The sequence below is a fragment of the Pipistrellus kuhlii genome, unplaced genomic scaffold (assembly GCF_014108245.1).
Source record: "Pipistrellus kuhlii isolate mPipKuh1 unplaced genomic scaffold, mPipKuh1.p scaffold_m20_p_6, whole genome shotgun sequence".
Classification (NCBI taxonomy): Eukaryota; Metazoa; Chordata; class Mammalia; order Chiroptera; family Vespertilionidae; genus Pipistrellus; species Pipistrellus kuhlii.
The window spans coordinates 27419411-27440542 of record NW_023425562.1 but is presented as its reverse complement, the minus strand read 5'-3'; the positions used below and the strand labels follow the sequence as shown (position 1 = coordinate 27440542).

The window sequence follows — 21132 nt, the reverse complement described above, 5'->3', positions numbered from 1 at the left end:
TTTGTTCTAGTTCTGGCAATACAATTGACACATAACTTAATAGCCTACATGAAAACAGTTAAAAGTAAGTTATTTATTTAATAAATACTTATTAAGCCCTCATATATTTTAGGCGGTGGAAATATTAGCAGTGAACATGGCTCTAACAGTTTACTGGGAAAGAAGTAATAAAAATAATCAAGATACAAACACACCAATTTTCACATTATGAAGAAAAGAGAAGATTTAGTTATGGCAAAAAAAAAAAGTTAAAGTGTATCTACAAAAAGTGAAAATTTTATATGTGTTTGGCATTTTTTGAGCAATATTCAAGGAGGAGGATGACTGCAATCTGAGATTTGATTCTTATGTTATCCTTCACACATTATAATTGGCACACCCACTTCAACTTAGGAAACCAATTTTAAAAGGTGCAGAAAACAAGTGACTTCCAATGTCAGCCTGAGTGAGATGCAGAAGGTCAGTGTTTGACCCTCAGGGGCATTTTCAGCTGACCACAGCCTGGAGACTAGGGGTTGCTAGAGGCAGCTGGCACCTGCTCAGGACCTCTTGCCAACTCCTTGACCAGTAGCACCATGTCCATAGCTTGCAATAACCTGTGGTAATTATACAATGGAAACTGGTAATGCCACAAACCAGGTGGTTTTCCTTGAATACCTGATGGTTGCACATTTCCCAGTGTACTACTAGTTGAGAGATACTTATGGTGATTATTTTAGCAACTGGAAAGGCTCGATTCAATCAGGCAGATGAAACAGGCTAAAATAGGAGGCTTTGAAAATCTGGGTTCAATAAATCAAGTAGAGAGAAAAATCCAGTTACAATGAACATAACCAGGTAGAGGTCTCAGTAATCACAATTCCATTGGCCACTGTCACTCTGCCTTTAAGGGGAAAAAAAGAATAATTGAAAATGAAACAAATAGAAAGCAAGATTTCATGAAAAAGATTGAGTCCAGACTATCTTCTGCACATTTAGCAAACACCCCAATTCCCTATCCAGGACTTGCCTCCCTCCAAACATGAATAGCCATCAAGATGCTGAGCTGTTCTTAAGATGTGGGCATCATTCAAACGTCTGCAACAGCAGGTATCTATCAAGCTATTTCTCTGTTGACTAGAAAATAGAAAGGAAGCACTCTGTCGAACTAGCCCTTATTTCCTCTGAGGTTTCATTGAAAATGACTAAGGAACCATGCAGACAGACAAGTAAGCGTACACCCCACCCCACACAGCCCACATCCAACCTGCTTCAGTGAAAGAAACAATACAGATGTTTTGCTTGTGTTTCACTTAAGCAGCCACAAGGATGAGGGGCAGCCCTGTGTGTGCTGTCTGGGTCACACGCACAATAGAGGAGGCAAGCGACACGCTTCCTGAGTGTCTTTCCTTCGCATCCTCTGCTCTCTCTCTGGAGACAGGCAGCCACTTTTCCAAGTGTTGTTATCTGATTGTCTTTCAACTCCCTCAGATGTCGGGATTTTCTTTTCTTAACCTTCTTTGATGGAGATCTCCTTTGAAACTTGAGTTCTTGGCCCTAAAAGGATCCACGGGAGAATCTACTTTCCACACAGAAACTTGATGTTGGCTGGACGGGGAGGTGACTTGGGGGCGTTTCTGGGCCACAGATTGGGGAGAGCTCCTCGGTCTCCCCGGGGCCACGGGGAGAGGCTGATGTAACGCAGTCCGGGGCAGCCAAGCCTTTCCTTCAGAATCCTGCTTTTTTACTGATAAATATCGTGAACATTACATTCACATATAAGAATGTCTGACTAGTCTTTTGGCACAGAGCAGACCCCGAGTTTTAAATTTGACCGAGTTAAAAAGCAATCGATACACATTTAAAGAATGCAGCAAAATATTAGACTTTTAGAAAGTGTGTGTGTGTGTGTGTGTGTGTGTGTGTGTGTGTAGTATTTCAAAATCTTAGGTACTTAGTTGTCCCTAAAATGAAGGGTAAAGCTTTCTTGGACAGACTACAGAATTTTCTTCTCTCTTTGTGGTTTTCCAGCTCAAATCCAGCCAGACAAACCCTGTTGCACACAGTTATTTTTTTCCTGGGGGCTGATAACGCAAGCAGGCTTCCTTTATTTTACTGTCGACTTTCTATGCTTTAGGTCACATTAGAAATATAAAAGCAGAATTTTTAGGGGAATGAAATGTTTACGACGAAGGCAGTAGACCAGAACATGAAGAATGCAGACGTGGGATAATGAATTTAGTCTAGGGAGGACTCACAGTGCCATAAGCACACGCTTCCTTAATAACAATACCAGGACTGCGCAGGGCGACACCGGGTTCCTTTCCGATGTGAGTCCACGTGGAGGCAGTGAGTGCGGGCGTCTGTGCAGCCCGCGAGGAAAGAGGGCTTTGAAACCCGCATCCTTGTTTCTGTGTTTCAGAAAGGGGAAGGAGAGCCACGGAGTAAGCCCAAGTTTCTTCAGGGGAAAGGAGGACCCGTGGGTGCTGATGAGGGAGTTCAGTAAAGTTTAAGAGAGCGGGATAAAAGGGAGAGATCAACCAAAGGACTTATGTGCATACATATGAGCCTAACCAGTGGTAGAGGGAGGACAATGGGGGGGGGGGGGGAAGGACATGAGTGGAGGGGGTGGGGGGTCAAAATGTGAGGTTGAGGACAAATATGTGATACCTTAATCAATAAAGAAATTTTAAAAATAATAAAAATAAAAAAATAAAAAGAGAGCATGGCCCAGGGGAAGCCTTCTGCACACAGGGAAACAAAGGCAGGTGGTCCCAGCTGGAGTGGGGCCCTGGAGATAGTCACCACATGCACCTGCCAATCCAGCCCCTGTGCAGTGACGGGACAGACACACAGGCTTGATTTGCTATCACGGGATCTCTCTGCTTTACCAAGTGCTTCTCACTTCCCTTTGGAAGGGGAAAAGCCAGAGTTTTATTGTAGTTATTTTTAAATCCCTGATTCTGAAATGGTGCCTGACACATAAATTCTATAAATAAATAAAAAATGAAAAAGGGGTCTTGTAAATGAATCCATGTGATAACCATGGAACAAATGATTAAGTCCGTGGCCTTAATGCCATCACCTCCCGCTCCCCGGATACATATTAAAACCGGGAGTTTTTTTCTGGATGGAGCGTTACAACAGTCAAACATTCCCCTAGTGTTAGGGACTTAAAGAGATTTGTGACCACCTTCCTTACAGCATCCATTTGTCTCCCACTGTCCTGGCCAGCGTGTCTCTTCCCAGGCTGTAACTCAAAGCGGAGGAACGTTTGGGAACAGCACATGGAGCATCTGGGATGAAAGGTGCGGGGTAACACGAGTCTGGTCACAACATGTCAAAGCTAAACATCACCCTCTCCTACGTGAGCGAAACGTTTACAGCACTTCACCTTCCTCCCCACCTAATGGTTTAATTCGGATGCATTAACAGGAAGAGAGAGCATTCTGGGTCTGTGTCGGTGCTAACTCAGAGAGATTTACAGCGCTTCGCTGAGGTTTTGGCTGGCGGCAGCCCCCCAGCTGCTATTGAGAAGGTGGCCACGCATCAGTCCTTCTGTAAACACTCCCGGCCTTAACCACAGCTGCACTGTGAGCTGGAGCCACAGAAAATATCCTTGTTTATGTGATGAGCTGGAGCATCTCCACCCACTGCCCTGCTGAAGTGCGGGGCTCACTGGGAGAAACTGGGAAAAGCTGTGCTAAGAACTGTACGGGGCTGCAAATGATAAGAATTTTCAGTAACCTGGATAAAATTGGAGAGCATCATGCTGAGTGAAATAGGCCAGTCATTGAAAGAGAAACACCACATGACCTCACTCATTTATGGATAATAAAGAACATTATAAACCGATGAACCTAAAGATAGATATAGAGACAGTAAAGCAACAAGCAGACTGTCAAATTACAGCGGGAGGGGAGGGAGATCTGGGGGAGATAAGAGATCAACCGAAGGGCTTGTATACATGCATATAAGTACAACCAATGGACACAAAACTCTGGAGAGAGAGGGCATGTATGGGAGTGGGTGGGTGGGGGGGAATGGTATGATATGTACACAGATCATAATTTAATTATAAAAAGAAAAAAAGAGCTGCACGGGCTGAGATCGCAGCAGGAGAGCCTGACGCTGTGTGAGGAGGGACATTCCACATCCTGCCGTCCTTACTGAAGGTGACTCCGAAAGGTGCCCCATCCCCACAAGTGCAAGACATTCTGAAGTGTTTTGACCAAATTCTTACACCTCTTCCTGTTTCTTCAAGTAAGATTAGAGCCGAGACCGGTTTGGCTCAATGGATAGAGCATCGGCTTGGGGACTGAGGGGTCCCGGGTTCGATTCTGGTCAAGGGCATGTACCTTGGTTGCGGGCATATCCCCAGTAGTGGGTGTGCAAGAGGCAGCTGATCGATTACTCTCTCTCACTGATGTTTCTAACTCTCTATCTCTCTCCCTTCCTCTCTGTACAAAATCAATAAAATATATTTAATTAAAAAAAAGTAAGATTAGAATGTGCGGACAAAAGAAGAACAAGGTCCTGTTGCTTAGTGTGAACAATAATGTTGCATGGCGGAAGTTTCACAATTTGGGGCCATTTCAAATAAGGTGCAGGTGGGGAACCGGAACCACACACTCGCGTCTCATGCTTGAAGGGCTGGGAGCACCATCGTGGGCAAGGTTGTGAGAGCATGTCCCCGCCTCTCTCTCAGGCCCCACTCACTGCCCGCCCTTAGAACAGAGGCTGCTATGCTTGCCCATCATTTAAAAATGTTTTCTATAGTGTTTCAAGGAGTTTGACACATTTGGTAAGTGGAGTTTTATAATTCTGTTATAAAGATCAAATGTGCCTTAAGTTCAGAGGAAGAGGGATTGGATATTCTTATAGGTAATCTGCACTGGCCTAAAAGCACCATAGTGTGATATCAGAAATGTTTTATTTAATTATTCTCAGCCCTTTTAGGTTAAAATAAATAATGAATAGCTACTTTAAATTGTAGCACTTCACATTTACTACCTTAGGCTTGACTTATAAATTAGGAACCCTATTATGTAACCGTATTACATACAACTTGCTTGTAATTTACTAGAGTCTGAAGTGTAGATCTCAATTGAATTATATTCTATTCTCTCTCTTCCCTATTTATCTGTCATTTACATAAACATATATCTATCATAATTTTAATAGGCTCTCAAATTTAATATTTTCAAAGAAATTTTTATTATTCCAGGGATATATATTAATTTAAATCATGAATAATCCCACCACCCAGAAATTAACCACTGATAATATGATGGTATGTACATATTTCTCCGGACTTCTTTTTATTCTGTGTGTGTGTGTGTGTGTGTGTGTGAGAGAGAGAGAGAGAGAGAGAGAGAGAGAGAGAGAGAGAGAGAGAGACAGAGAGAGAGAGAGAGAGAGAGAGGGAGGGAGGAAATGATGGAACACTGCTATGTAAAAGACTTCTCTTAATTTCATGTGGTAAAATGTAGCTTGCCAACATACACTCTTAAACAGCACAATTTTTAATGGCCATAAAGCATTCCAGTGCATGGATGCACACTTTCATTAGCTATTTTTCTGTATTGGACATTTAGGTTGTTTCTGCTTTTTAAAAATTATTACTAAATTATGAATAAAACTGTGAGTGTGGCTACCCCTTTAAATATCCTTAGTGTGTGTGTGTGTGTGTGTGTGTGTGTGTGTTTGTGTAAGAGTATAGACATGTTTTTAATACTGATACAGAAGTAGCAAGAAGTTGCAAGAGTATAGACATGTCTTTTAACACTTATAATTTTAAAATGTCCTCTGAAAATCACAATTATAAATTGAACTTTATGAAATTGGTGATAGTTGACTATTTGTCTCTAAAAGCAATGTCATATGATGCAAGCATAACATTTTTTTAAAGGATCTTAATAACTCTACGTCAGTAATTCATCCACCCGTTTGGAAAACATACATGGGGCAGTTATTAAGTGCTGAGCATCACATTAGGCTCTGTATATGCATCAGTGTGCACGCCATCCATGTCTCTGCCCGTTTGCAGGTTACAGTCTAGAGCAGAAGAGAAGCAATAAAGACGGTGATAGAATTTAAAATGACAGCCACTTTTAAGAATTAAAAGAAAGGGAGATAATATTTAAATTTGGGAGAAGAGGCATTTAAAAAAGTGGGGGAAAGGCCTTCCAGGCAAAGGAAACAGCAGGGAGAAGACCAGGAGGCAAAATTGTCTGTGAGCACATTTAGAACTTGCTGAATGAAGACTGGAAGTATAGGAAGTTGTAACCAGGGGACAAGATTGCAGGTTACAAGGTTGAAAAGTGAAGAGGGAATTCGCTTTTTACATCTTTGCCAATTTTATATGTGAAATATTAACATCAAAATTTTAAACCTACATTTCTTTAATCTTCATGGGATACTGCACTATTTTTAACATTACATTGGCCATTTAAATTCTTTTCAATTGCCTATGTTTGTGTTTTCTCTATTTTTCTATCAGAGTAACCATTTTCTTGTACATGTCTAAGATTACACATTCAGAATATTAATAATTTTTCATTTACTCTGCAATTTTTTCCTCTCATTATTTGATTTCCCATGTGTAGTTAATATTATTATTATTATTATTATACAAGATACTGTATACATGCTGCCAGGATCTACCATCATGGTAACAAGCCATACAGACATGACACTGGTCCTTAATTTGAGATGATGGAATTGTACCTTCTCTATACCATCTAACACACTTCTGGAGGAAGGTGAGAACCCTGCACATGGAGATATGTCCTGTAAAGGATCTTTCCCTGAGTTTTAATTAAGGTGAACTGATGGCATGATGTAACTAGTTTAAAAAAAAAAAAGTCTGCCTATTAAGGTCACTCGTGACTTCATTAGTTGTTACATGCCACCATCAAGGTTCCATTAAAGTACTTTTATAAGGAAAATTATTGAGTGCTCACTGAAAACTTGTCATGCCCTAAATCCCCCAGCAGGATTAACTACTGTAACTTCCCAGTCCCTGAGTGATGGACAGGCGGCACTCTGATGGCTCCATGTCAGGGGAGAGACTCCGCCCTCTCTGAGGTGTCCTTGGGGAGTGGACTCAGAGATGAGGTCAGCGTAGAGGCTCTCGTGTGTACTCAAATGCCGTGTGTCTCTCGTGCTGAGTGTATTGCAGTGGGAAGGTATATATGAAAACAGGCTATTGTGATCCCACTCCCACCACAAATCAGGCAGAAAATCCATTTTAATGCCCACTTTGAAATTACAGAAAGCATTTGCTGATAGGCTAAGGAACCCTGACTGATTTCAATGGGTAACTTGAGTCTTATGAAAAGAATTAGAAATGAGGCACGTTAGGAATTGTCAATACTATATAAAAAAATATTATATACATTTACAGGCCATATATTACTTTTGGCAAACATACAATGCCTTCACTGATACATGTTTTTAAGTATGTGTTAGGTCCACTGGGCATGGCAAAAAAAGTGCCTAAACCTAAACTCTGGAACAGTGGCTTAATTTAAGGTTCAACTCTTTGCTCCTGAGACCTCGTCCAACAGGACAATTTCACCCTGTGTCTGTCCTGCGAGCCCACTCTTTAACTGTTCCCTATCAACTTCTAAAGAAATCATCTTTCTTTTTAAATGATTCCTTTCCTTTTTATTTTCACTGAATACGTGTTTGCGTAGCATTTACCATACACAAGGCATTATTGTAAACCTTTACAAATATTAAATCATTTTATTTAATTCTATCTACTCTGTTAGAGACTATCGTATTATTCATTTTACAGATGTGAAAACTGAGGCCACAGAGAGATTGACTAACTTGTCCTGGATTATACAACCATTAGTGGAAGCACCAGGATTCCAATGCAGAATGTATGGCTCTAATGTTTGTGCTCTAACCACGATGCTACATACTTCTTTCCTTATCAAATAGTTTGTGTTTTGGTCCTTAACTAATTCCAATAAGCTATGCATTGCTCTTACCCTGAGAAAGTGAAGAATGTCATTTTTTTTAAATATATATAACCGAGGACACTATCATGGTAGAATTCCTGGTTTTCTTCTTGGGGATAATATGCACTCAGAAAATGTCTCCTGTGGTGCCACTCGGGTTTATAAATATTTGATTGACTGGAGGAAGCCTGGATTGTTTAGCCTGTAGTAAACCAAAAGGAGGGAAAACTTAATAACTGCTTTCAAATATTCTAATGTGGTTATTCAGAAGATAGGTCAGTGTGTTTAGCACTATTCGAAGTGCAGAAACAGAGTCCTGGATGAAAATGAAAACAGAGGTTGATTGAACTCCCTGATAGGACAAGTCTCCATTATCTGAGAAAATACTATGTTAATGGTGACGTAGATAAAATTCATTGCAAAGGTGGAAAGGATGATACTTAGTACTCTTTCAAGTCTTCATAACCTAAAATTTCATGAAAAGGAGATCTAATGCATTTGAAGAAAACTTGGTGAATTCAAAGCATGAAGAAATCTTGGCTTTAATTAAGGCAAACTTTGTTCAAAAGAGCAATTGGAGTGGCTTTTGCAAGAGGCAGGACTCTGAATCTCCTGCCAGTTAAGCACATTCCATTGTCTACTGGGCCTTCTCTCATCTCCACCATGGTGGTAACCACTGCTGATGGCCTTGACAGCTGCTACACCCCACTGACAGCAGTCACTGGGAGTAACAGGCATCTGATGAATCTGAAGCCGTTTCAATCCACACTTAATTGGAAGGAGAGTCTGTCTCTCAGAACTCTTTTTCTCTAGCCCTTCTGAGGAGAGATTTGGCAGTGTGTCCTAATGGGAAGTGATTTATTTTAAATGGTCCCCTTAAAAACGTTTTCTTCTACTCCTCATCCCTAGTTGATACATTGGGAGACAGCCTGGGCAGTCTTTGTATGGAAACCACAATTCCAATTAGTTTTCAAAGCAACAGAAGGAGGCTCTGTGGAGGTGCCTCGGTACATAAGCTGGCATTTCCTTCCCAGCAGTGTTCCAGAGCTTTCTTTCTTGAAGTATAAATGCCTTTCTTTAGGGCCTTGCCTTACGCTCTGTCAGAAGAGTTTTAGAATGAGGGTTCTGAAATTGCAATGTCTCAATAATCCCTTTTCCTTTTTTGAAATGCAAATCTTACAGCTCATAAATCTTCCTGGGACTTATAAAGGGGGCTTCAGAAGCAACCATGCTGCCCCAAGCCCTCAGTGCAGCGCCACTAATATAAAACTCTTGCCCACCACTATCGCTTCATCCCTACTTATTTTCCGGACCAGGGCAAGTTCAAGGCCTGGCAGCTGACGTGTAAAAGTTTTGCCAAGACTAAAATACCTGGGGCTAGAATTTCAGTCTCTGAATACAGGAAGGAAATGGATCTCATTACTACAGGACAGACAATCAAAAACTTAACCCAATGGGATAGATCTTGGCCAGAGATAAGAAAAACAACACACTGCGAGCTAGATTCTAGTGGGTTCTGCTTTGAAGGTTGTGTAGTCACAAGCCAGCAGCACTCCAGTCAGCAGCACAGGTGCTCTGCACAAATCCTGTCTTGTACGAGGTCTCCTCTCCAGCCTTTGTGACAGCGCTGAGCCATCAGTCACAAGCTCCGTCCTGGCGCCCAGGCCTCCCCCTCTATACCCTGGAGACCCGGCTGGTTCATAAACTTGTTTAGCTTGTTCATGTTAGGCTACTCTGATTGCTTCACAATGACAACTCCTAAAAAAGACAAGCCAGCTCTCTGTCATCAAGAGGAATAAAATTTATAGTTTATGAAGAGTAAATTATTCGTTAGAAAATTACATGGATTGACCAAGAGTTAGGACAAAATTAAACACTTCTTGAAATAGCTAAAGGGAGCCAATAATGCCAGGAGCTACTATAGATTCTGGTGTTCTTTGTTCTTAACAAGCACAAGAAGGTTGCACTCTTTTCTGACATTGAGTTTGACATCGTAACGAAGGCATCCTGGACCTTTTAGAGATATGCTCTTTGGGCCAGTTTGGACGCATGAAAATATAGGGAGGAAAGAGTCAAGGCCTATCCACCCAGGGGCGGGGTTGGGACCGATTATTGAGAATTCTGGCAGATTTGTCTCAATTTCTATATGTTAACTCCCCTATATACAAAGATTTCTCATTATGATATTGTCCTTATTTCCATGAGAACATGGAAGCAATTTAAAAATAGCCCTGTAGTAGAGTTAAAACTGGATTTCTACAAAATTAGATTTTTTTCTTTATTCCTCTAATTTTTCTAATGGTCTATCTAACTAATTTTGGTATCTTTTCAAGTCTTAACCCTGCAGGGCCACTTCCTGTCCCTTCTAAGCAATTTACAATGTTCTACACATCTTCCTCCTCATCTTCCTCCCTGATACTTCCTCAGTGATGCTCCATATTCTCCAAGGTTATCTCAGAAAATGGTAAATAAAGCCACATTATAGTATTCCTTTAAAAAAAAAAAAAAACTGTCTTAATTAAATGGATTGGGACACAGTGAATTTCAGAGAGCAGAGCAGAGACCAGAAAAATGACCTCCAAAAATAAATTGTGTAGGGAAAATTCAAATAAGTCTCAGACATCTAAGACACATTTTGCTTTTAATATGCAAATACCTTAACTATCTGAAATGACATGCAAAGTTTTCATTTTGTATTCAGTTCTACTTTATCACTCGCCAAAATGGGACATAAAGCATCAGGGAAATAACAGAAAGAACAAACCTGGAATCAGAAGACCTATGTTTAAATCTTAATTCAAATCACAGACTCTGTAACCATGGCTATTGGCCTCAGCTTTATTATCTGTAAGATGGGTTGATAACACTTGCTTCATGTGGTTCTTAGCATTAAACTGAAATAACATTGTGAAGAATATTGTGTACAGAGCGCAGTGCTACACAAATATAAAATACTAAATAAAAATTAAAATGTTGTGCATCTAATTGGTATTAATAGTAGAAAGGTCTGACTGCAGGCAAACACCTATTTTAAGCTATGACTTGTGCCAAAGAAATCTGGGGCCAGACAGCGGAAGGAAAGGCCCGTAATTCAAACAGTCTCCTTAAGAGGCCTCCTTAGGAAGTCAGCAAAGACTTAAACATTTTTAGCTTTCAATTTAACTAGCAATGAACAACTCCAAAAAACACTAAGAATTAATTATTTAGGCTTCACATGTCATGAATAAAATATATTGCTCTAACATACAAAATTAAAAATGTTGAAAGATTCTTCACGACCAAGAAAAAGGGGATATTTGATGTATTTTATAAAGAAATTAATTTTATTAATAAAGATAATTTTCCAAATAAAAGCAAATTTAAAACACAGAAAAGATAGATGATGATTATTCACAATTCTAAAAGTTGGTGTACAGTCTCAATATAGTTTCAAAAGGATACTCTTTAAAAAGTAAGAGCTTTAGTGATTATTATATTTTTAAAGCTTTTAACCTTTTAAATTTATTTTTAGAGCACGAGAAAGTGGAAAAGAAAGATTTGTTGTTCTACTTACTTATGCATTCATTGATTTATTCTTGTATGTGCCCTGACTGGGGATTGAACCAGCAACCTTGGTGTACCAGGATGCCGCTCTAACCAAGTGAGCTACCCAATCAGGGCCTGGATATTATATTAATAATTCTGAGCCACTTTTCAGCTCATGGATGCATGTGCATTTCAGTAGAAGAGCTGAGACAGACAATGAGAGTCCAAAAAGAATATATATCACATACCATGAGAGTGATAACTATGAAACAGAAAATATGTCCCATGTAAACGCTCTATAGTTTAAGCCAAAACTGCTTCTGCACAGGCCATGTGATATGCATGTGAGTTAGCTGCTTTTAATCTATATCTCAGGACAGTCCGTCGCACCCTTCAGAGTCACTAACTCCAGGTGTGGTTAGCCAGCATTTCCTACAAAAATAAAAACATGCTCCAGAAGAGGCGTTGGTCATCTTTGTCTCAGATTACAAAGGGTTTTATAATTTAGTAAAATAAATGTTCCAGGGAATAGTCATTGGTGAAATCAGTGGTGTTTAAGCTTTATAAGGAGCCCTTGCACAAACAGCAGTGAGCTCTTTCCCCCGTTGTCCCTAGGGGGTGGCACATTTTCAGTTGGAAAACTGATTCTGCATTAGTGCTGGGTCTAGCTACTGATTTCATAGGATGAGTGCTACATCAGTATCAACAATAAGTACAACTGAATTCTACTTATAGAATACCGTGGTGTTTCATGGAAGATGTGCTCAAAGTTCCTGTAAGGATTAGGAACTGGGACTTTGTGAAGAATATAAGACAGGATGTATTACTGCTCTTGTGCCTGCTGAAAAATAAACGTTTACATCTCTAAAAGTATTCAGTTTGAGATGCTAAGAGACATAACTGTTGCCCCAGTGGGTGCCTCAGTTGGTTGGAGCATGGTCCCATACACCAAAAAAAAAGTTTTGGGGTTCAATCCCTGGTCGGGGTACATGTGGAGGGTAGCCAGTCAGTGTTTATCTCTCGCGTCAATGTTTCTCTTTCTCTCCCTCCCCCTTCCTCTTCCTTCTAGATCAATGACCATATCCTTGGGTGAGGATTATTAAAAATAAATAAATAAATAAATAAATAAATAAGTAAATAAATAAACAAACAAACAAAAATAAAAGACAGCCCTAACTGGTTTGGCTCAGTGATGGAGCGTCGACCTGCAGATGGAGGGATCCAGTCAGGGGCATGTATGTATCTTGGTTGCGGGCACATCCCCAGTGGGGGGTGTGCAGGAGGCAGCTGATCGAGGTTTCTCTCTCATCGACGTTTCTAGCTCTGTATCTCTCTCTCCCTTCCTCTCTGTAAAGAATCAATAACATATATTTTTTAAAAAGAGTAAAGGAGAAATAAAGGCCTTCTCAGATAAAGGAGTAATAAGAGAATTTGTTCCTGGAAAATCTATTTTTTAAGAATGACTGAAGCTCATTCTTTGAACAGAAGCAAAATGATAGAGAAAGGCTTAAAATGCCAGGAAGAAAAGAATCTGGAATAGAAAAAAGGGGGGTGTTAAATATACTAGACCATCCTTCTAATGACTTTTGTAAATCGTATTTGATAACTGAAGCAAAATTAATGACATCATTTGTTATGCTATTCAGATATGTAAAGGAAATAATTAAGACAATTATATTTTTAAAGGGGGAAGGAAAGTAAAGGCACCTAAATGGAAGTAATCTATCCATACTTCATTTTAAATGTTAAAATATCAATACTAGTAGGTGATGATAAGTTATATATGTATATTGTAATACCAAGAGCAACCACTAAAAAAACTATAATTCAAGATACATTCAAGATACTGTAAATAAATCAATATGCTCAAGTTACAGGAAAGTAAAGGGGGAAAAGGAAGAAGGAAGGAAAGAGGGAAGAGAAAAGGGAAGAAACGGCCTACAAAAAATATGACTGACAAGACCTAGCACATTGATAATTACATTCAATATAAATACACCAATTAAAAGACACTGGCAGAGTGAATTAAAAAAAAAAAGAAAAAGCATGATACAACATCATGCTTTCTATGGCATCTTACTTCAAATACAATATAGGGAGGATGAAAATAAAAGGATTTACAAAGATATACCATGTAAACACAATAAAAAATGAAAATGAAATAAACTTCTTCAGACACACAAATGCTAAAAAGTTCACCAGCATACCTCCACAAGAAATCTGAAAGGAAGTCCTTCAAGTGGAAGGTAATAATACCAGGTGAAAATGTGAACATGTAAGAAGAATAAAGAGTGCTAGCTACATGATAACTACATGGATAAATATAGAGTACATTTTATGTATTCTCTCTGTCAACTTTAAAATTCTGTGTTACAGAATTACAAGGTATGCAAATAAATTAAACAATGTGCTATGCAGAGATGCATGTTGATTATATGCGTTAAGGGTCTTACAGCTACTTTATAAACACCAGCTTCTTGTAACCATGTTGATTGTATGCAGGCACCTACTATTCACTTCAGAAAATAGCTGGAATGTGTCCAACTCAATGCAAGACCAAAAGTTCTTAGAAGACTGAATAATACAATAGAACTCTGAGTATCAGCACAGAGATAATCATTTATTGGTTAGTAGAAATGGTAGTTATATCTATTTTGAGATAAAATTTCCCAGGAAGCAATAACATAAGTTTTGAGTCTTTAATTGGCTCAGGACTGAGAAATAGGAAACTTTTTTTTCTCATTTCCTACCACTTTGTAGCAACCTAAATCAATACTAATACAGGATATGAGCGAAAAGTCTGTGCACATTTGCCCTTCACATAAGCAATGCAACAAGCCCTACAAGAATGAGAAATATCAAACAAATTACATCAGCAGTATCCTGAATATGCTCAAGCAATAAACAAAGGATATTAAACAAGAACTTTATGGGATAAAAGATGTCCTGCTTCTCAAACATTCTTCTTAGAGATCATTTCCAAGGGTGGGGAACCTCTGTTCTGCCAAAGGCTATTTGGGTATTTATAACATTACTAGAGGCCTGATGCACAAATTCATGCAGGAGTAGGCCATCCTTAGCCCAGCTGCCTGCACCGGCTTCCCTCCAACACCCCAGACGCAGGCTTCCCTTGCAGCTCCAGCTGCATCAGGAAGGTCATCTGGAAGGACGTCCAGAAGGGCCACCGGTCTAATTAGCATATTACTATGCTTTTATTATTATAGATTTGTGGGCCATACAAAATTATCAACTTAAAAATAAGCCTGCTATATTTGGTCAAACATTTGATTAACTCACCCCGAATGCTTTGGCAGGACCAGACCAAATGACTCCGTAGGCCTTCTGCAGCCCAGGGTCTGGACATTCCCAGCCCTGATTATTCTATGGGCTATGTTCTACAGCCGACGGCTGAGGGGAGAGCTCCAAGAACCCTGATTTCCACCCTCCTTCTTCCCAGAGCACCAGGGGCTGCAGAAAGAGTATGAGCCCTTCCAGCTGGGGGCACCCTACACACAGTCTTTCTATTTCACTTGGATGAGAGATTCCAGAAATTCGCTCAGTCTGGCCGTGACACCAGCCACAGATGGTAAGAAAATGAGTGCACGTACACTGCTTGCAAGAGCAGTGTACACAGAATGTCTCAGGAGAGGGGGCTTCTCTTCCTAGGGACTCAGACATTGTCACATCTTCAAAACAGGAAGTGAAAGTCATTCAGGTGATTGAGAGACTGATGTCAAGCTCCTCTCCTGTTCCTCTACTTACATCTTCCAAAATGAAGGGCATTGGTAATAGAACCACGAAGCAGAAAGAGGCAACTTCCGCTAGACCCAAATGCTTTACAACAGTCCCCTTGAAAGACAACTGTGACTTTTCATAGGTATCACACAAAAAAGTAGTAGATGACTATGATTGAAATATTTTTTATTGAAGAAATATTTTTTGTTGAAGAACTGTGGTTTTAACTCAATTTAGAATTTTCAGGGTTCTAAATATATTGCCTTCACTCCAAATACTTTAATATTGAAAATAAATGATAAGCTAGATTGTAACTCCAGCCAGGGGTTAGCACAGATAAACCTACCTTGTTGTCGTCGTTGTTGTAAATGTGTGCACTCTGTATAATGCGACAGGAGGAAGGTTAATAGAGAGTGTGCCAGTCATGTTGTCACTTAAAAAAACTTGTCTACTGTGTGCTACACACCTTGCATATAGCTGAAGGTGAGGAAAAGTAAGCTTCTATGGAGGAGCTGACAACCTCATGGAAGAAGTATACATAACAATACATATGCTTCAACAGCAGAACAACACAGAAGGAGTGAGCAACTTATATCCTGTGGAAACTAATCCGTGATACTGTCTCATTGCACCTTTGACTTCTGATTGCCAACTGTATATTGCTTATGACTTCAGCTATTTTTTCAACGGGACAGCAAGCAATATGTCACTGTAAATGCAGCTTTATTGATTACCAATACCCTGATAACTTCTCATTTGTGTCTCCAAGATGTCTTTTCTGAAACATAGATCCATTTGCACAATGACCTATTGGACATTTCCACAGAAACGTCGATCTCAGGATTTCCCACACTCAACTGACACATCTTCCCATCTCCCTCTCTCTTCTTCCCTTCCCTCCGTCTGAGCTTCCTAAGCCTCATGAGGGCTTATACTGCTTACTTGGCACCTCTATCCACTGAATGAGCCTCTCTTTCCTCCACATTTTATTCGGCAATAAATCATATTCCTTGAAGTATCTCTTCTAAAATTCCTCTGAAACCTCCTTAGTTCAGATTCTCATCACTTTTCACGCAACAGTCCCCTGACTGCCATTGCCTCAATCAGTCATCACATACGAACACATACCCACAGAAAAATTTACACTGGGGCCTGGCCAGTGTGGCTCAGTGGTTGAGGGTCGACCTATAAACCAGGAGGTCAAGGATTTGATTCCCAGTCAGGGCACATACCTGGGCTGTGGGCTCGATCCCCAGGAGGGGGCGTGCAGATGGCAGCTGACTGATGATGTTTCTCTCTCATCAGTGTTTTTCTCTCTCTATCCCTCTCCCTTACTCTTTCTCTAAAAATCAATAAAAACATTTAAAATAAATAAATAAATAAAATTATAGTCTCAAATTTATATATATATAATTACATATATATATATATATATATATATATATATATATATATATATATATATAATTAGTAGTTGAATTAGATGAGCACTGGGCTAGGTGTCCTAGTGCAATATTTGCAATGGTTCTCTCAGCGACCTTGAAAAAGTCACATAACTATTGTGTCTCTTGCTTATCCCTGGATTGACGAGGTTGGACTGGATAACCTATAATGCTCCATTTTGCAGAAGGGCCCATTATTCTGTAGATGCGGACATTTCAAAAGGAGTTGGCATGTAAATACTCTAATTCCCAGGAGATTCCCTTTCAGAACACTGCTTCCAGGTAGCCTCTGACATTAAAAATGAACATAGGCAGAGGTATACTCTTTACATACACTGCTAGGGATCTAACTCCACAAAGGGAATTTGGAGGAGGAGGATTTTTTTTTCTCATGAGTAAAATAAGGCCACACTCATTCAACCTTAAATGTAAAAGTCAGTGTGGCTAGATGGCTGTTATGCCTGAGAGGAAATAAATTTAAACAAATAACAAAGAAAGAGACACAAAGACTTTCCCTAGAGATCCATTAATGAAAACATCTCACAAGCAAACATCAGCATCAGGAGTGTCGGCTTTCCCTGGAGGATGTATATAAATGTAAGTGAACAGCTGCTCAGTGTAGTATATGTGAAAAGCCATCCAGAATCACACCCTAATTCTCTTAACACCCACACGTTTTTGTCCAAGAACCTAGACCAAAGACTATAATCACTACATTAGCAAGACAATAAACTCTTTCTGTTATGGGCTTACCCTGCTCCCCCAAATGTCAACTGAATTAGAAGTCTTTCCAGATGCTCTGTTCAATGAAAGGGTCTCAAAAGGACTGTGAGAGAAGGGCATCCCAACCTCTTTGCTGTAGGTAAAATATGCAACAATTGCCCTTCTGCCCATCTACCCAGCATCCCCCTCTGCTTGCCCACAACTTTTCCTTGGGACTCAGTGCTCTCCTCTGCTCTCCATAACCTCCTACTGACAATTGGCACTTTCTTTCCACACATTCTCAATTTCCCTCAGAGTGCTTGTGAGTAGAAAAATGTCCAAGACTGGGAGTCCAGTAACTACACACAGGATTCACTTCTTGCTCCTCTGTTTGGAATTTAAGATTACTATTCATCCAGTTTATGCAGTTATTATGATGGTTTCTCTGCAATCCTTTCATCAGTTCAGGTGACCTTTTTTATGTTGTTCTAGAACCAGATTCTGCAGTTTCATTCGGTTTAGCTACATTCACCTCCTTCTCCTAACTTTTCTTTCTCTATTAGACCCAGTTTCAGTAGTCACCCTGTGGTGCCATATCATCTCAATTTTGCACTTGTAATCCCATCTCCAATATATGTCCGTCATTGAACCTTTTTAAATGGTTGGTCCCTTCCTAGTGATCCCATTCCATGTAAGAGAAGGATCATTTTGTTCACTAAGCTATAAATTGATAGCTATTGGTTGTAACAATCAGGAGAGCTCCCTTCTATTGTGAAGGGCATACACCTGTATCATTTTAGGAACTCAAAACTATTAGAATTAGCTCTGTGCCCATAAACATACTCAAGAACATTCTTTCAATCAAGTTTAAATAAAAACATCCTTAGGAGGAACCAGTTCACTGTGAGATAACTGGACAATAGCATTAAGATGGTTGCATTTACTCTGTAGACTAGAAGCATATCTAGTATCTATTCATAGAGTCTAACTGAAGAATTTCACCAAATACATATCAAATTTGAAGTCAAGATCTTGATCAGATGCATAATATCTAGAAAAAAAGTCAAAGGTGGTTTTCCATGTTCATTGGTAATACTATATAGTAATAAGAATGAAAATAATTTACTTTCTATATTTATCTTCTGTTTACCCCCAACAACAGTACTAATTTATATTGATGTAATTTGTGGAAGAATGACAGATAAAACACTTAGAAATTAAGAGGGAGCCGAGTCTGAAAATATATGGTATAACATTATCTTTACCAGAAGACACTTTTCCATTTTATGATTTTATATGGATACATAAGCACAGTGATGTCTTACTCTAAAATGAAGATGACTGAGCATATCAATAGATAACAATCCAGGCCATTATCATCTGCATTTCAAAGTAATAGAAGATCTATATTTTCTACTTGCATTTTACTTTTTTAGACTTATCCAGAATTTTCTCCAAAAGAAACCCCAACTTTCATAATAAAAAGAAACAGAAAGGGGACTAGAATGTAGGAAAAAAGCAGGGGAAATAGATAAATAGATGTGCTAAAGAAAGTAACTTTCTGCCAGAGGTCTGGCAGAAAGTTGGAGGCACCTAAGAAACCAGCTTTCTGCCAGACTCTGAGAAGAGAGCCTTATACTTGAGCAAGCTCACCTCATGGTATAAAACCCAGGATTATTAACCAACGGTGATGGGAAAACTTAGTTGTCATTTGGGGAAAAGTCTCTGTGCAAAATAAACTCCACATGAATTAAAGAGTTGCCTATATATTAAATTATAAATAAAGCAAAAAGTATAATATATATATATATATATATATATATATATATATATGTACTTTGTAAATTTATAGCATTGAAGCAATAAGAGAAAAAGAGAAATGATGAATATAATAATAAAAATGTAAAAACTCAATGTAATTAAAATTAACAAAACTCAGTTTTAAAAATCAACCTTGTAAAATATATTTACAAAAAAATAATATGAGCAAATCTTCCATAAAAATAAATGTAATTAGTAAACATAATTTAAGTTTGCTTTCAAAAACAATTATTTTTAAAAAGCATTGGGTTACTTAAAATCTATTAAAGTTACAAAAGTGCTTTATTCAAACGCTGATGGAATTTCAGTGACTATGGTCAGTTTTTTTAATTACTTTTTCCTTTGTCGAGATTAAATTCATGTATCATATTATCAATTATTTGAAAATGAACAATTCAATGGATTTAGCATATTCACAGTGTTATACAACCACCGCCTCTATCTACTTCCAAACATGTTCAGCATCCCAGAGGAACCCCACGCTCATCAAATAGTCACTCCCCATTGCTCCCTCCTCACAACCTCTGGAAACCACAAATATGCTTTCCGCCTCTATTTATTTGCTTATTCTGGATAAGTCATATAAATGGAATCATACAGTATTTGAACTTTTATGTCTGGCTTCTTCACTTAGCATACTGTTTTTGAGGCTAACCCACGTTATAATTTAAATCAACTTCATTTGTTTTTATAGGCAAATAATATTCATATATATCACATTTATATATCATATTTTTATTTATATCACATTTATACATATATCACATATATCAGATTTTGTTTATTCATTTGCTTATCTTTTGATGGATATTTGGGTTGTTTCCACCTTGTGACTATTGTGAATAATTTTTGGCTATTGGCTGCTGTGAACATTTGTAAGTATCTCTTTGAACACCTGTTTTCAATTCTTTTGAGCATATATCTAGGAGTAGACTAGCCAGATCATGTAATAGCTCTGTGTTTGATATTTTGAAGAACCACAAAATGGTGTTCCATTAAGGCTTCACCATTTACATCCCCTCCAGCAATGTGTGAGGATTCCAAGTTCTCAGTACCCTCACCAACACTTGTTACTGTTGTGTCTTTTTAATTATAGCCACTCCGATGGGTGTGAGGTGGTATCTCATTTGTTTAAATGGCATGTGCAATGTAATTTGTATGGCCCTAATTACTAATGATGTTAAGTATTTTTTATATCCTCATTTTATATTAGCGTGAGGCTGTGAGTGAAGATTTTTCTGAGGCTTCATGGGGCCCCAAGGCTTTGAAACCTGATACATTTTTAAAAATCCATCTACCTAGCTGAAGCTGGTTTGGCTCAGTGGATAGAGCATCAGCCTGTGGACTGAAGGGTCCTGGGTTCGATTCTGGTCAGGGGCATGTACCTTGGTTGCGAGCACATCCCCAGTAGGGGGTATGCAAGAGGCAGCTGATCAATGTTTCTCTCTCATCAATGTTTCTAATTCTCTATCCCTCTCTCTTCCTCTCTGTAAAAAATCAATAAAATATATACTTTTTTTAAAATCCATTTACCTATTTATCTACCTACCTACCTATCTATTCATCCATCCATCACCCATTCATCATCTATCCATCATTTATTTCTTTTCACACAGGTGGCATTCCAGGAAATATAAGTACATTAATAAACAATATGGTCAATATAGGAAGAGGAGAAATAATATTTGAATTCTTTAACCTAGTAAATTGACTCCTAGAAATTTATGCTACAGAAATAAACATCAGATTTCAATGTATAAATGCTCACAATATTAAAGAGCAAAAATTAAAACCACCCAAGTAAAACTTTGAAACATTCTTGTGTATCAACATGCGAGAAGATTATGCAAGAAATGAAATATTTATAAAGGCTATATAGAAATGTGGAAACGTAACACAGAGTAATAAAGAGTTCTGGTTTTCATCCAGCTGATGCAGGTTTGATGTCAGTTATA

The 21132-nt window shown here is 38.8% G+C and overlaps 1 protein-coding gene across 5 annotated transcripts in view; it reads right to left on the bottom strand.

Moving 5' to 3' along the window:
- Positions 1-21132, bottom strand: part of PIEZO2 (piezo type mechanosensitive ion channel component 2) — a 309124-nt gene that overhangs the window by 166343 nt on the left and 121649 nt on the right. The window lies entirely within an intron of this gene.